The sequence below is a fragment of the Argiope bruennichi genome, chromosome X1, assembly GCF_947563725.1.
Source record: "Argiope bruennichi chromosome X1, qqArgBrue1.1, whole genome shotgun sequence".
In the NCBI taxonomy this organism is placed as follows: Eukaryota; Metazoa; Arthropoda; class Arachnida; order Araneae; family Araneidae; genus Argiope; species Argiope bruennichi.
In genome coordinates this window covers 56,047,236-56,061,682 of record NC_079162.1, presented here as the reverse complement: position 1 = coordinate 56,061,682, position 14,447 = coordinate 56,047,236, and the positions used below count along the sequence as shown (strand labels likewise).

At 28.3% G+C, this 14,447-nt stretch overlaps 1 protein-coding gene across 3 annotated transcripts in view; it reads left to right on the top strand.

The window, feature by feature from the left end:
* Window positions 1-14,447, top strand: part of LOC129958968 (IDLSRF-like peptide) — a 109,880-nt gene that overhangs the window by 84,232 nt on the left and 11,201 nt on the right. The gene's annotated exons all lie outside the window — the stretch shown is intronic.

Genomic DNA, 14,447 nt, shown 5'->3' with positions numbered 1-14,447 from the left:
TTTTTAGCCATTTAAAAGGAAATAAATTTTTAAGCTAACTCAATCATTGCATTTACGTAAAATGTAAGTAGTTAAGTAAAATGGTGTAAGCTTATTGTTTTTCTTTAAAAACTAAAATTGGTCGATAAAATTCATAAAATCGCTTCGTACATAAAGCAGCTAAATATCATAAATATTATAACAATATATGTGTGATAGGTATCCAGTCACCGAATTGTTATTTGGTTTAATTCATATGTCTGTAACTCATTTATATTAAAATAATTGTGTCACATATGAGAAAGCTCACTTTATGACAGAAATTCAATATTCTCATTGTTATTTAGTTTAATTCATAGGCCTGTAACTCATTCATAGCAGAATCGTTATGTCATATAACAGAATGATCATCAATGCTCATTTTATGGAACTATTAATCATTCATATTAGGACTTTGGGATGTCTGGCACGTTACAGGACGAATGCTTTAATAGATAGTGCCATAACTGGGCAACTGATCGATCCGGATTGCATAACTCCTACAACTTTATTGTTTTAGAGCAATTGTTCCATTTTACGATTTTGTACGTCTAATGTTTATAAGCTTCATGCTGTGTATGGTACAAGAATGGTTGTACGTTTCGTTGAGGTCAATAAACTCTCCAATAGGCCCCGAACGTCTAATAGATGTTTATCGCCAGAAAAGCGTGGAGGCTAATATTTTCTTCTATCTAATTACAGGTACTAAAGCAGAGTTTACGACGATCTAGAGAACAGTGTTTCGCTTAGTTTATATCAGCCATTAACTTGAACTACTATTGTAACTAAAGTAAAAGGATGGCTAATTGGAGCATTTAGGGGGATTTTAACTTCAAACAAGGTATGGATAGTTAATTTAATTCAAATATAGCGTAAGAGTTACAATCCTGGAGCCTTTTTAGTTTAATTTCTTTTCACCAATCTAACAATAAATCAATACGTAAAATCACCCTTAGGAATTAGATAAATTTTCATTACCTGTCTCGTATTTTGTCAATTCACATTCTCTAAGCCTTGCTTCTACCACGACTTGTTAGTAACGCTTTTGAATTGAAAGGAAAAACATAAATAAAAATATGTACACAGCAATTACAAACTTCTTATTTATCTCAAATCAAAATTTCTTACAATAGTTGATGATAAGATGTATAAACTTGAAAATATTTATCTTCGAATGAAATACCAATTCAGATAATTGAGCTTTAACTTCTAAATAAATTGAATGAAAGCAATTTTTAGATTACACTTTTATTAGAGTGCTAAAAATAGATTATTTTTATTCTAATTATCTTTTTATAATATTTAATTCATAATCAAGTATAATAATTATTACGAATTTCTCAATTCAATTTTTTAATTAGATACCAGATGGTGTTACTCGTACGCATTCAAAATTTAATATGAATTAATAGATTAATAAATGTTTAAGTTCTGAAAGTATTAAAATAATATATTTCCATTCAAATACACAAATATTAAAATTTGAAAATTCTTACAAATCAGGAATTTCTGAATACAAATTTCTATCTTTACAACATGAAGTAAATCGAATTAAATGAAAACGAATAAAAAATTATTGCAATTTGCTTTTTAACTATTCGATGTAAAACGCATTCTTCTTTAATCTTTGCTACGCATTTTTCTCTTTCAAAATAAAATGAATTAAAATATTTTTCATCGTGACTTTTAAAATAAAAAAACAATAGCTAAATTTCGAAATTTTATACAGACTTTATTAAAGAAATGCATCAAATAATTTGAAAACCGTAATATAATTTCAAAGAAACTCTACATGAGAAGAATATTATAATTCAACTAATTTTGTGCATTCACTTCACTGAATGTGAAACACATTTATAAAAGTCCCTAGATATCCCTAGATATTTTTCTTCGCGTTAAATTCTAGCTATTTTATGAACTCCCCCTTTATGTTTTCAAGATTTGAAAACAGCCCTTTTAGTGAAATATATTCGCCTAGAAACCCAGTGGGAAAACCCAATTTTGTTCATGCAACTTTGGTGTAAAATAAAGCTGAATCCATTTCAACAAATCTTTGAGCAAACTATTTTCTTTCATTTTATGTCTTCTAACTTTCTTCTCCTTACTATCATTCTTGCTCTTTTATGGAAAGTGATTTTCTTTTTCTTTTGTGAGAAAACTGTTTGGAAGCATTAGGGTTAAAAGTTTGAATTTTCTTCATTTGCAAAAGCAACACGTTTCCACTTTTTAAGCCACCCACCTTGACAAATCCCATTATGTAGCTGTGTTAATATAGTTTGACTACTTTTTGGCCTGCTCCAAAATTTCATTATGCAGTTCGGAAATTGGGTGTAAACAAAGGGACAACTTATAAACACAAAAAAAGTCTGATTTTATTTCACAAAACCAACACAGGTAATTACATAAGCAGCTCAAGCAGATAAATAGAAAGTAAATTTTTAAATTAAAATTTTTTTAGCTATTTCTTTATCTGAAATGTATACTATTTATGTGATTTCCCAGTTTTGTCAGTTTTATTTCTTTCCGTTCGGAAGTAATTCTAACGTAAAAAAAGGAGTGAAGAACCCTTCCTCAAGAATTACAGAAACCAATAAATTTCGTTTATGTAAGGTATTTGAAGTTTAATTTTTTTCAATTTAGTATATGACTGAGTCATTTAAATGTTGATTCACTGTTATTTTTGTCCTTGTTAAGGTACTTTAAAAAATTTGTTTGTTTTTTTTGCTAGAATTTTTATTAGATGTATAAAATTTGTTTTTATACATTGATTTAATAATTAAATTAGTAAAATTTAGCTATGTTTCAAAAACCACTGAACTCAAAAGTGCATGAGAAAATTTAATAAATTTCTAAAATCAACAGAAGAATTCTCCTTTCCACTTCCCCATATACTTATACAATACAGCGAGTTTTAGGCTAAGTTTTATAGAATATTTAAAAATATTCAGTAGTATTTTCTATCTACTTCCATTCACATATCGTTTCCAAAATTGAATATTGGTTTACAATTATGGCAACAAATGACCATAGAATACATTTGATTCATCTATCTTGCCACGATTTTAAATTATTACGTTCATGTAGGTATCGACAGAACGACAGACAATCGGATTTATTCCAAAATTTAAAACAAATCTACAGTGCAGGGATTAAAATTGCATGCCGTATTTCATTTATATTATAAGTCACGTTTTAAATAACTATGTTCGCAGACAGAGTGACATATATCGAGAAATACTTTTCTCTAACTCTAAAACGTTTGAATTCCTCAAAAATTTCGGGATCATTTTTTTTTTATGATTATAATACTTTTTGTCAATATACTTCTCATAATAAAAAAATAAACTATATTTAAAACATTAAAACAAAAATTGTTTTATTTCATGAAACGATGAAATAGTGAAAAATTGCATTTTATACACACACACCCACACACACACATATATATATATATATATAAACTTTATGAAACATTTTTTTTTCTTACTTTCTAATGATTTCCTATTTAAAACAAATTTGAGCACTTATTTAATTTAGAAGACAATAAATTATTTTTATATTTCCTGTACTTCTGAATTAACCAATTAATTCAACCAAATTTCAGTTCTGTACTAATGGCCCCACCTGATGCGAAATTTGCGATAAAAATTTATTTCAATATTCTGTAATATTTATAATAATGCATTTTAATTCAAGACTAGAAATAAGAACAGTCGATGTTTAGCACACTAATGACAGTGATGTTTTTAAAATATTTTTACTAAATTTATAAAGCTCAAAAGGTATATGCATTTTAAGAAATCTTGCTTTGTACCAACACTCACAGACAAAAACCATTTAATTGGAAAGATGCTCCAAGCCAATATTTACTTATAATTAGTCACTTGATCACCTTGAACGGATCCTAGATCTTGCACCTTCCAGGCATAAAAATGATACTTTGGGGGTAAAAATTCACTGTTTGTAATAACGAAATCATAAAATAAATCCTTTTAATCATTAAAAATTTAAACATTCATTTTTTTTTCAAAAATTGCTGTCCATTCAGTAAATTTCTGGTAATATCTTACTAATGAAAATTAAAGTCGATTAGAAATTAATTTGTTTATTCAAAAGGAAAAAATTTAACAAACTTTTCTGCTTCCATTTATTTAAAGTGATAAGTCTTTCAAAACCTCGTACAAAAAATTATACCGAAAATGTAATTAAAATATTTCATTACCTGATTTCAGTTAGCATCTTTTATACAATCAATTCACCAATGCATTTAGAAATCAATACATTTTACTTATAAAAAAATATTTCTCTAGACATTTTTGTGAAATAAGAAAGAACCGCAAGATATCTTAGGACAGAAAAAAAATTAAAACTTCCTAAAGATTATTTTATTCAGTCGATTGTTCAGTTGTTGCTGTTTTTTCTCTCTAACAGGAAATTAATAGATTAAAAAGAGAGATGAACACATATTCTGGAGAAAATATATATTTAAATTTATTGAAATTGCAATAAATGAAAATGGGAATCTCGGCAAGTCGTGAGCATTATTTCTCTCACTTTAATGGAATATTTAAATTCAGTTCAGATTCCCTCTATAAGCTTTCACATTTTCAGATTGGCATTATGTTAATGAGAAAGAAAGCGAATTCAAAAGATATTCGACAAATGCAATCGCACTATCCTATGGTCACAGAATCAATCCTGCTAATGCAGACTGGGTAGCCCATTTGCGACTGGTTCTGCCATCTAGCGCACAATCATTTAAACTGCCGACATTTCTTTCTCCGCATGAGTAAAGGATTAAATAATACAAAATGTGTTTAGAAAATTTTTTAATATTTGAATTCATAACACGAAACAATTTCTATTATAACTGAAAATTAAATTTGCACTATTACATTTGCAGTAAATAAATTTAAAAAAGATATTCAATCAAACCTTTCTGGAATATCTGAAAGCCTGCCTTCCTATTCATCAATATAAATAAAGCAATAAGTTCATTTGTAAAATTGGGAAGTCTTTTGTTCTATTGTTTCGGTACATTTATTGAAATTCAGTTTACTTTGCATATATTTTAAAATCTAGAACAAATATTCCAGAAAATGACAAATGAAGGAAACGCGACCTTTGCGTGAAATAGCTGTGATAAGTAGATTACGTCTAATTAATTTATATATATTTTACGACAATATTTTCAAAGGTATTGAAATTTAAGAAAATATTTTCACAGAGATACAAATTCTACCGTAATAGAAATCAAGTTGATATTTTCCTAGACTTTGATTCGCAAGGCAAAATATATACGTCAAACAATTATTTTCGAAGCATTTTAACAAAAATTGTTTTTAACTGGAAAATATTCTCCGAAATTAACAGAGTGTTATCGATGCACGATTTTAAATAACGAAGTGCATATTTTAAACATTATTTACTAAAAATTCTCTTTTCTCATAATGAAAATTAAATATTTTCATGAAACTTGATATAAAACAATTATTTTCAAGCGATAATTTTGCAACAATTTAAAAAACTTAAGTTAAATAAAATCTCTATTAAATTATTAAATGGAAATAGAATATTTTAAATTCATGCAGTCGTTTCATGTTAAAAATTTGCATATCTTTAACGAATTTATAATAAACATTTAGACTTATGATGAATATAAAAGAATTAACTCGGAGCGCTATTCATATTTTTTTTTAAATTATCTCTTATTAAAACTGCTTTTACAAGACAGCAAAAAATATAAAAAAAACAGATTTATCAATAAATAATCATTTTATTTTTAAATCATTTAATTCAGTTTATTATCTGCTTTATGGCATATTCAGAAAGGATGATACATATCCTAAAATACCACATTTTTTCATTTAGATTCTTTTTTTCCGATTAGTTTATTTAAACGCTGATGAATTTCTATTTGTTCAAAGTGAGTTTCGATTTTTTTTTAAATAGAAACACTGTTCCTATATTATTATTATTATTTAAATTTTCTAATCAATTATCTGTTGAGGATTTATTGAAAACATATTTCAATCCATTATACGTTATTATGATAAAACACCTTTTTATAAAAATAAGTAAATGTAAAATCTCAAATTGGATAAACAGGATGTAAAATTCTTAATTTAGTTTTTCTTTAATGTTATTATATCAGACGATAAATAATCAGAAAAAAAAGTATCATACTAGGAAAATATTAATATAATTTCATTCTGCTTTAAACTTTAAAGATAGTTGCACTTATTTTGAATTCCGTGAGTAATTTAATCTGGAATTCACTGGGTTATAATTACTATTTTCCTTTGACTACCAATGAAATCCAAGGCTTCTTGTCTTCTCTCTCGACTCTACTTTTTTTTTTGGGGGGGGGGGAGGGTGGAATTTTATGCGAAAATTTTCCACTATCTCAAAAATTGAAAACAAGGGGAAACAAAGAAGTAAAAATGTAAAAATTAAGTGAGGGCAAAAAATTGCAAACGTTGTAAAATTTCAAATGCCGAGAGATTGCAATTAACTATTCGATTAGCCAGTTGGAATGTCACACTTGCGACCTCTTTACGTATTTTTTTTAACTACTTAGCAAAATGTCAGGTACATTTTACGTTTGCCACTGTGTAAGCATTGTTCATTTGTTACACTAAATTGAAAAACATTGCTTGATTTTTTTATTATTTTTGCATTTTTACTATTTTATTCATCAATTAAAGAAATCAAAAAGGGAAATTCAGTAAAAATAATTATTTTGAAAATTTAAATGACATTTCTGAAGTCAAAATAATTTTTTAACCATGCTTGCTTAAAGAAGCTTTATGAAAGTTAAACTCCATATTTTCTCTACTTGAAACACATTCTGTTTAATACATTCACCGGGATTATTAACATTTTATGATTCACATCTTCTATTTAATTAGACTACTTTCCCACTACTATCTTTTAACTATAGTAAAGAAAGCATCATTTAATTAAGTTAAAGGCATGAACTCTCAAGCGGAGTCAAATGACATCAGTGGCCACCATTACGCTAAATATATTTGTTCGATTTTTTTTTCTTCTTTTTTAATGCTCAATGGGAGTTTTTAAACCCTAACACTTTTCTCAGATCCCCACTTGAGATCACATCCTATATGTTAAGAAATCCTAAGAACGCCTATAGTTGCTTTTAATTTCACTTCTGTAATAATGCTGTCCTATTCGAATCTCTAACCTGACAAACTCAGTGAACAATGGCTACTCAAAGAAACCTTGAAATATAGTTGAGACAGTGTGTTTTTCTTTTCTCTTAAGCCATTGTGAGTAGGCATTTTCCCCGTTTCTTTTCGGAACTTTTCTGTTTATATTGTGTGAGAAAACTCCTTATTGTTTTTATCGCTTCTCTCTATCTCTCGTGATCATCTTTTATTTCTTAGATAACTTCTGACAAAAGAATTGGTCTGCTCTTTTTCCTGAGCAGTTATGTTATGTCTTTTATGGTGTGATTCCGTAAGGATCCGAAATTTATCCGCTTAGTTACAAGAAATGGGGAATATCAAACTTGGATTTAATTTCGAAAGGATAGAATCGCTATGAATTTCAAATCTTAATTATCTTAAACTTGTAACAGAAAATAGTAATTGGAAAATTAAAACTCTTTTATATTCATTTTCGCATTTCTTATAAAAATGTTTCTTATTAAGTACAACAATTGTTGTACTTTACAGAATTGATTTGGTTTGTTTTGTGAACCTTCATTTGGGCTCTAGGTGGACTGATATCAGTTTTCAAACAGGAGGGTTCCAGGGTTGAAAACCGGTGCCGGCCCAAGATCCCCTGGGGATTCGAAGTCAATATTCTGATATCGGGGATCAAACTTCCTCCCACTGGTACAGAGTAGAATTGTGGTGAAAGGGGTGCCAGTTCAGTTGTTATTCTAGTCAGCCTTGGAGTAGTGTCAGAACGGATCGTCAGTTTATGCTTAATTAACTTAACGTCCTTTTCCAACACAAGGGATAATAATCATAATTTTGAACCAAATCAGATGACGAAGACGACATCTGAGCCGGTATCCTTTTTTCTTAAATGACCCAATATACAAGTCCGAGGACTTCTAATATGCACCAGGCTCATGTACTAAGGGGTCCTATTATTTACAAAGTATATAACGGTAGAGGCTTTCTTTTGTTTAGAATCAATCACAAACAAAAGAAATCTGCGACAATACCTAGTGATAAAAAATGGATCTAAGAATGGGGAATTTCGAAGATTCTAGATCTTATTCCACTAAAAACCCACCCATTTGGTAGCATAGAAAAGGCTCGGCTATGGGAAAACAGAATCGAAAGTTTGAGATCCAGCCTGATTCGATACTGTGGATTGAGGGCTTACTGCATCTTGAATCCGTCATGTATCAAACGTCTTCCTACTTGTGTAGTATGAAAGTTTGCAGAATCTTCCACATCGCTTGATCATCATCATAATGACTTACTATTAAATAGGCTTTAGTTGTTTCATAACTAGATGTTATCATAAGAAATTTAAGAAGTGAATGATGAATTTTGCAATCAATATTCACTTTAAAAAATAATACTTATATGTATCTAATGTATATTTATTTAATTCATGATTTACTGAAATAAGGCTTATCTGTATAAAATACGAAATACATTTACGAGTTTTTTTTCCCCCATAGAACTAATTCTAGTAATCAAAGTAAGAGAGTCAAAATAATTAATTCTCTTAAGAACTATTATTTTGAATCTGAAGGAGAAAGATGATTCCGAAGCAAGGATAGAGAAGGAACAAATTTGGATTTTCTGTCGTAAAATTCATAAAATATGACATAGAATATCCCTTGACATTTAAATCTCTTCACTTTATTTTGAGATGCCATAAAAACACAGGTTTCTTTAATATTGTAAAACGATACAAGCAGGAAATGTAAAAAGAAAATTACGCCGCGATTTATTCCGTACAACAAAGTTAAACATAAAAGCAAACTTTAAAGGGCTATTAAGTTTTATTGTTGTAATAAAATCTAATAGCACTTTAAAAATAGAAGAAATGAAAGAAAAAAATCTACAAAAAATTTATTCTAGAAGGAATAGCATTGTAATTTGATGCTTCTTTTGGATTTGTAAAAAATTATCCAAGAACGAAAAAAGTCTTATTCGCCGGATAAGATAAATTAAGTTTCCCCTTATCTTTCAACAAAGCAGATGGAAAAATATTTTTCTTTCAAAAAAAAAAAGAAATAAATTCGGCTAATTTTGAATTTTAAATTATAAATGCAATGCGATGAAATACAAATGTAATTTGTTCAACTCTTGAATGTAAGAAAAAGATTATTTCAAAATATGACTAAGGCTTTTATAAACATAGTTCAAAGAAAACTGAATTATTCATTTCCGAGATTCTCTAAGATAAGACGATTTCGTTAAGCTTTCACTGTTTCTGGAAATTCGTTAGCCTTGCAAATTATCAGAGATTTTAGATTCATGTGCCCTGAATTATTGATCTCGCTTTAATCTGCACAGAACCTATGCAGTCGGACAACAATTTTAGCATAACAAGTTTTGTGAACGTAGAAACGAATTTGCTCATGAAAGCGTAAACTTTAGCGTGTCAATATTTTCACAGGGTATTATTATATAAGAAGCTTTTTGTGGTGGGAGTATTTTGTATTGTGGCTGATTGTATCAAGTTGAGATATTATTCTGGAATTGAAATAAATCTCAATTTAACGAATTTTGAAAAAGTGCCTGGCTTTCCTGATAAGTCAATTTTGTTCATCTTTTACATAGTGGTGTTTTACTCATATTGCCTTAGAAAACTAATCCAGATGTCTTGATATTTCAGTTCAAATTATATTGTTTTCTCATCTTTATTTTTTATTGCAGTGTATTATTGGAGTGGTTTCAGAGAACTAAGTTATTTCTAAGCTAAAAAATATTTACCAAACTAAATTCTTTTTTAATGCTGTCTTTTCATCTTTAATATTCTTAATTCGTTAAAACTTTTGTAATTAATTCTTTAAAACTTCTTAATTCTTTTAAACCTACATATATTATTCCCAGAATTATATTAATTTTTTAATTAATATAATTCTGAAGAATAATATTAATTAAAAATTAGAAATAATTAATTAAGTTGTATTAATTAGAATAGATTAATATAAGAATATATTAATTTTTAGAAAGATTTCTATTATATTTTTTACATAATACACCACTGTCAACTGAATGAGCAGTTTGAAAAAAATAACGAATCCCAAAGTCATTTCTTCCGGAAAATAAAACTTATTAATTTATTGTTTTTTAGCCAAATTGTATGATTTGAATCATACAACGACTCAAAAAAAACTAATGAAACTAACTAACGATTTATTAAACAATAGAAACGAATTTAAAATTATTCACAAAAAGAAAGCGAATCAAACAGAAACAGACAGTACTCGGAATTAAAATTAATTTTCCCATGGTGCCATCTCTCGGTGAAGATCCAATACAAACTTTTAGATAAAATCCTATACATCAGTGGTTTATTTAGTTGCATTTCCATTTCTTTCATACAGTAAATATTGAGCGTTTGTATGATTACACACAATGTATGTATATTTTTTATTCGGCTTGTTAGTGCTTGTTCCCCTTTTCAAACTGCTGTTTCAATTAGTATAAATATCCTAAACTTGTATAAAGTCAGGAAAGCCTAGTGAGAAGGTTTGTGGTGGAAGGTGCAAATCCGAAACCCTTTCCACAAAAAAATCCATCACGTTTGTGGAAGTGTGCAAGCCATATCTGAAGTCGAGGATGAGTGATGAAAGAGTTGCCAACTCAAGTATCGTCGCTTAAAACATAGAGATTTATTAAAATATCTCGAATAAATTTTATTACAATTACAAAGCGTTCTTTTTGTATATAAGAAAAAAATATATATAAGTAAGCATTCAATAATTAATTTAGAAGCAAAGCAAAATCTTGGAATTCTATATTATTTCGTAACTAAAATATCCCATTTCGATTGTAATAAAACTCAACAAAACTGGTTTTTCTAGTCACACCGAGTTCACCAATTAAGTGTTGATGACTTACAAAACATCCGTACTTTTTCCAAAAGCTTCCAGCCTTTAATTTTTCATAAAATTCTAATAAAACAACTGTTAGGAAAAGTGACTTCGCAGAAAGCTTTAAATAACTTTGAATAATTCATATCTTTAGAGAAAACAAAAGAAATGGGAAAGTAAAAACAATCATGTCTCTAATTTTATGTAAGCGTCGTAAAACGCTTGGGATGTCCTTTTAATTAGAAGTTTACACGTGCCCATTAGCAGCAACGAGTATATTAATTACTTAAGACTTAAAAAACTGCCTCAAACAATGTAAGGCCTCCGTAGCTGAGACTTCTGAAAACGAGCAATTTGTTCAGAAATTAGAAGTGCAGATGAAAGTTTTAATAATAAATGTTAGTTAGTCGTTTCTAAAACTTAAACATGGCACTTTAAATATATATTTTTCTCTGAATATTTAAAGTGGATGAAATATAAACTGCCGAGCCATTTTAAAATCGACTTCATTTTAATAGCACTTTTTTTTCCCTTGAAAAACTTGCTTTTAGAAGAAATTGAGATATAAAAGCTAGATAAATCCTCATTGTTTGAAAAGGAGTCTTAAGATTTGTTTTTTGATAAAAAAAAAAAAATCTAGGAAACGAATTAAATTTTCTCTGATGTAGGGCTTATATTTATTATAATCTGAATTTATATTTTTATTCGACGCTTTATATAAAACTTAAAAATTATTGTTTAAAAACTTTCTTCAAGAAAATATAGAATTTAAGACCTAAAATCTTATTATTATGTATATACAATAAAGTTCCTTCTGTAAGTAGTAAGTAAAACTTTAGATTTACTAGACACCTCAAAACCATGAGCCACCTACGCTCTCTTGAGTTATAAATGATGATAGTTTGGGTTTTAGAGTTAATCGATTCTCTTTCTAATTAAGGAAGGTGCTATTAATTGAATTATAAAAGCATATTTGACCCAACGAGCTCATCACAATGTATCCATAACAGAAATTGTTTTTCGATGCTGATTCTTTATGGAAATTGATTATTGCCTAATGATTTCATATTATTCAAAACAATTATTTTTTTGAAAATATTCTTTTTCAAAAACTAAAAATAACTTGATTATAAAAAAATAAGGATATAGACTTTTAGAAATTAAAAATTTCTTAATGATGATAATTTGATCATCATCATATATAAAAAAAAAGACGAAGCTGATTGTAACAAAGGAACTAGAAAACAAGCTAAATTAATATTGATTAATTTTTTCTGAATATAAATTTTTACTTATGATTTTCCCCCCTGTGAATCCCCCCTAGATTTCTATATTACTAGAGAAATTCACTATCAAAAGCCCTCATTCTCACTAGATTCACTATCATAAAGATGTTATAACATCAGAAGCTATTTTCAAGATCGAGCAGACGGATTTTAACAGACAAAAATATAATTGCAGCTACTGCTGTTGCAAAGAAAATATTTCAGCATATTTTACGTACATATTATTGATATTATTTATTATGTACTTAAAATATGCTAAAGTTGATTGACTAAAGGTACAGTTTCGGCTAGGATAGGGCTAAGTTATGCTTACATGATTGATTGCGATATTTATCCAAGTCTCAATAATGCATTTTAAAAATTTATCCTTTCAAAGCTTCTCACAATGGTTTAAATTTATAAACATAATTCATAAATGCATTATTTTTTTTACCTTTCATCATCACGAAAATATTTTCTATAGTACCCTAAAAAGTGTTTTTTAAGGAATAATTAAGACAGTAATTGTTGGCCTATTAAAATGACTTTTACTGAACTTTAACTTTCAAAATCCCTGCATAAATGTTTTTCTTTCTTAAAAATTTTAAGGATATCTTAATTCTTATTAAGTTGTAATAACATGTCTTAGTTATTAATTGATTGATTATAGCATCAGATAAAGAAATAATTAGATATATAAATAGACAAATAACGCTTCTACTGGTAATTTAAAAATACTTAATTGTTGCCAAGATGAAAGAAAAATTTGCTTAAAATATTTTCTTCTTGAGATGATTATAACGGTAGTTTGTGAGAAAGCAAACAATTTCCACGATTAAAAAACTCTAGCTGTTTCAATGCAATCTAGGCATCAAACGAATGTTATATATCTTCTTTAGAATTTAATATTTTTCAAAAAAGACCGCTTTACATTTATAGGAGCAAATATTAATCTAAAGGATCAACATCTGGTGAATACAAAGGGTTGAACAATGTCACAGAAAATTCTAGAATGTCATCGATTGATCTTTCAACATCTGTCTGAGCATTGCCATATTGAAAAACAACATTGACCTTCAATGTATTCTGGATATTTTCGCTTGAAGACTTAATTAAAATTATTTGATTGCTGTTTATAGAAATTACCGTTAATTGTTTGATACGGTTACGACAGTTCATTGTAAACTGAATTCATTTGGTTCCAATCAGATTCGCAACATTCACTTACCATAGACTATATAGACTATGAATTTTATATCTCTGCTGTAAGGGATCAGGATCACCTGCAGCGACTCGTGCCTTCCTTCTTATGAAATTGTATGACTGTTGTTATGAATCCATTTTTCATCTCAGAGTAGGATTTAATGCAAAAAAGCACCTTCTTTATTTTATCTTTGAAGCAGCGATTCACTTGTAGTTTTTCGATTTTTCATACCCACTTCTTTCGATTCGTTTGCTACTTTTAAATTATACCCATTGTACATGTTAAATTGTAACCACTGCAAAATACATGATTGAGTCAGTACATGGTTATACAAAATACATGGTTAAGTCAGTATTAATTGTGAATGATGAAGATATTCCCCCAGTAATGTTTGTGAAGATTTTTATGGTATTTACATAATCTTTGTAGTGTAGATCAATTTTTTTTAACCTCTTAACTCTCAAGAACGTATATATACCCTTTAAAGACTTTACGAAATACTTCTACTTTAATTCGTTAATAACCTTATAACATGTTCATTGATTTAGAAAGCAATAAATATAACAAGTTCATGCCTTAGAATAAGGAGGAAGGATTGACGGTAAGGGTAATAATAAAGGCGTATCATCCTTGAAAAAGAACCATGTTAAAATCCTGTCAGTAACGTCAACGGTGAATAGATCCTTGTCAACGGTGAATAGATGCTATCCACTGTTAATTTTCAATTCCAACAGCTGGTAATTAATTCTCAATTGCAAATAGGATTCAGGGTATAGCATGCACTCCAAATTTCAAAGTTACCTGAATCCTTCTGCCTTCTATTAATGGGATAAAGCTTTTCATGTAACAAAAGTGATATATTGTGATGCATTAACTGATTCTAATCAAGCATTGTTTGCTTTTATAATTTATTTCAATGCCCCAT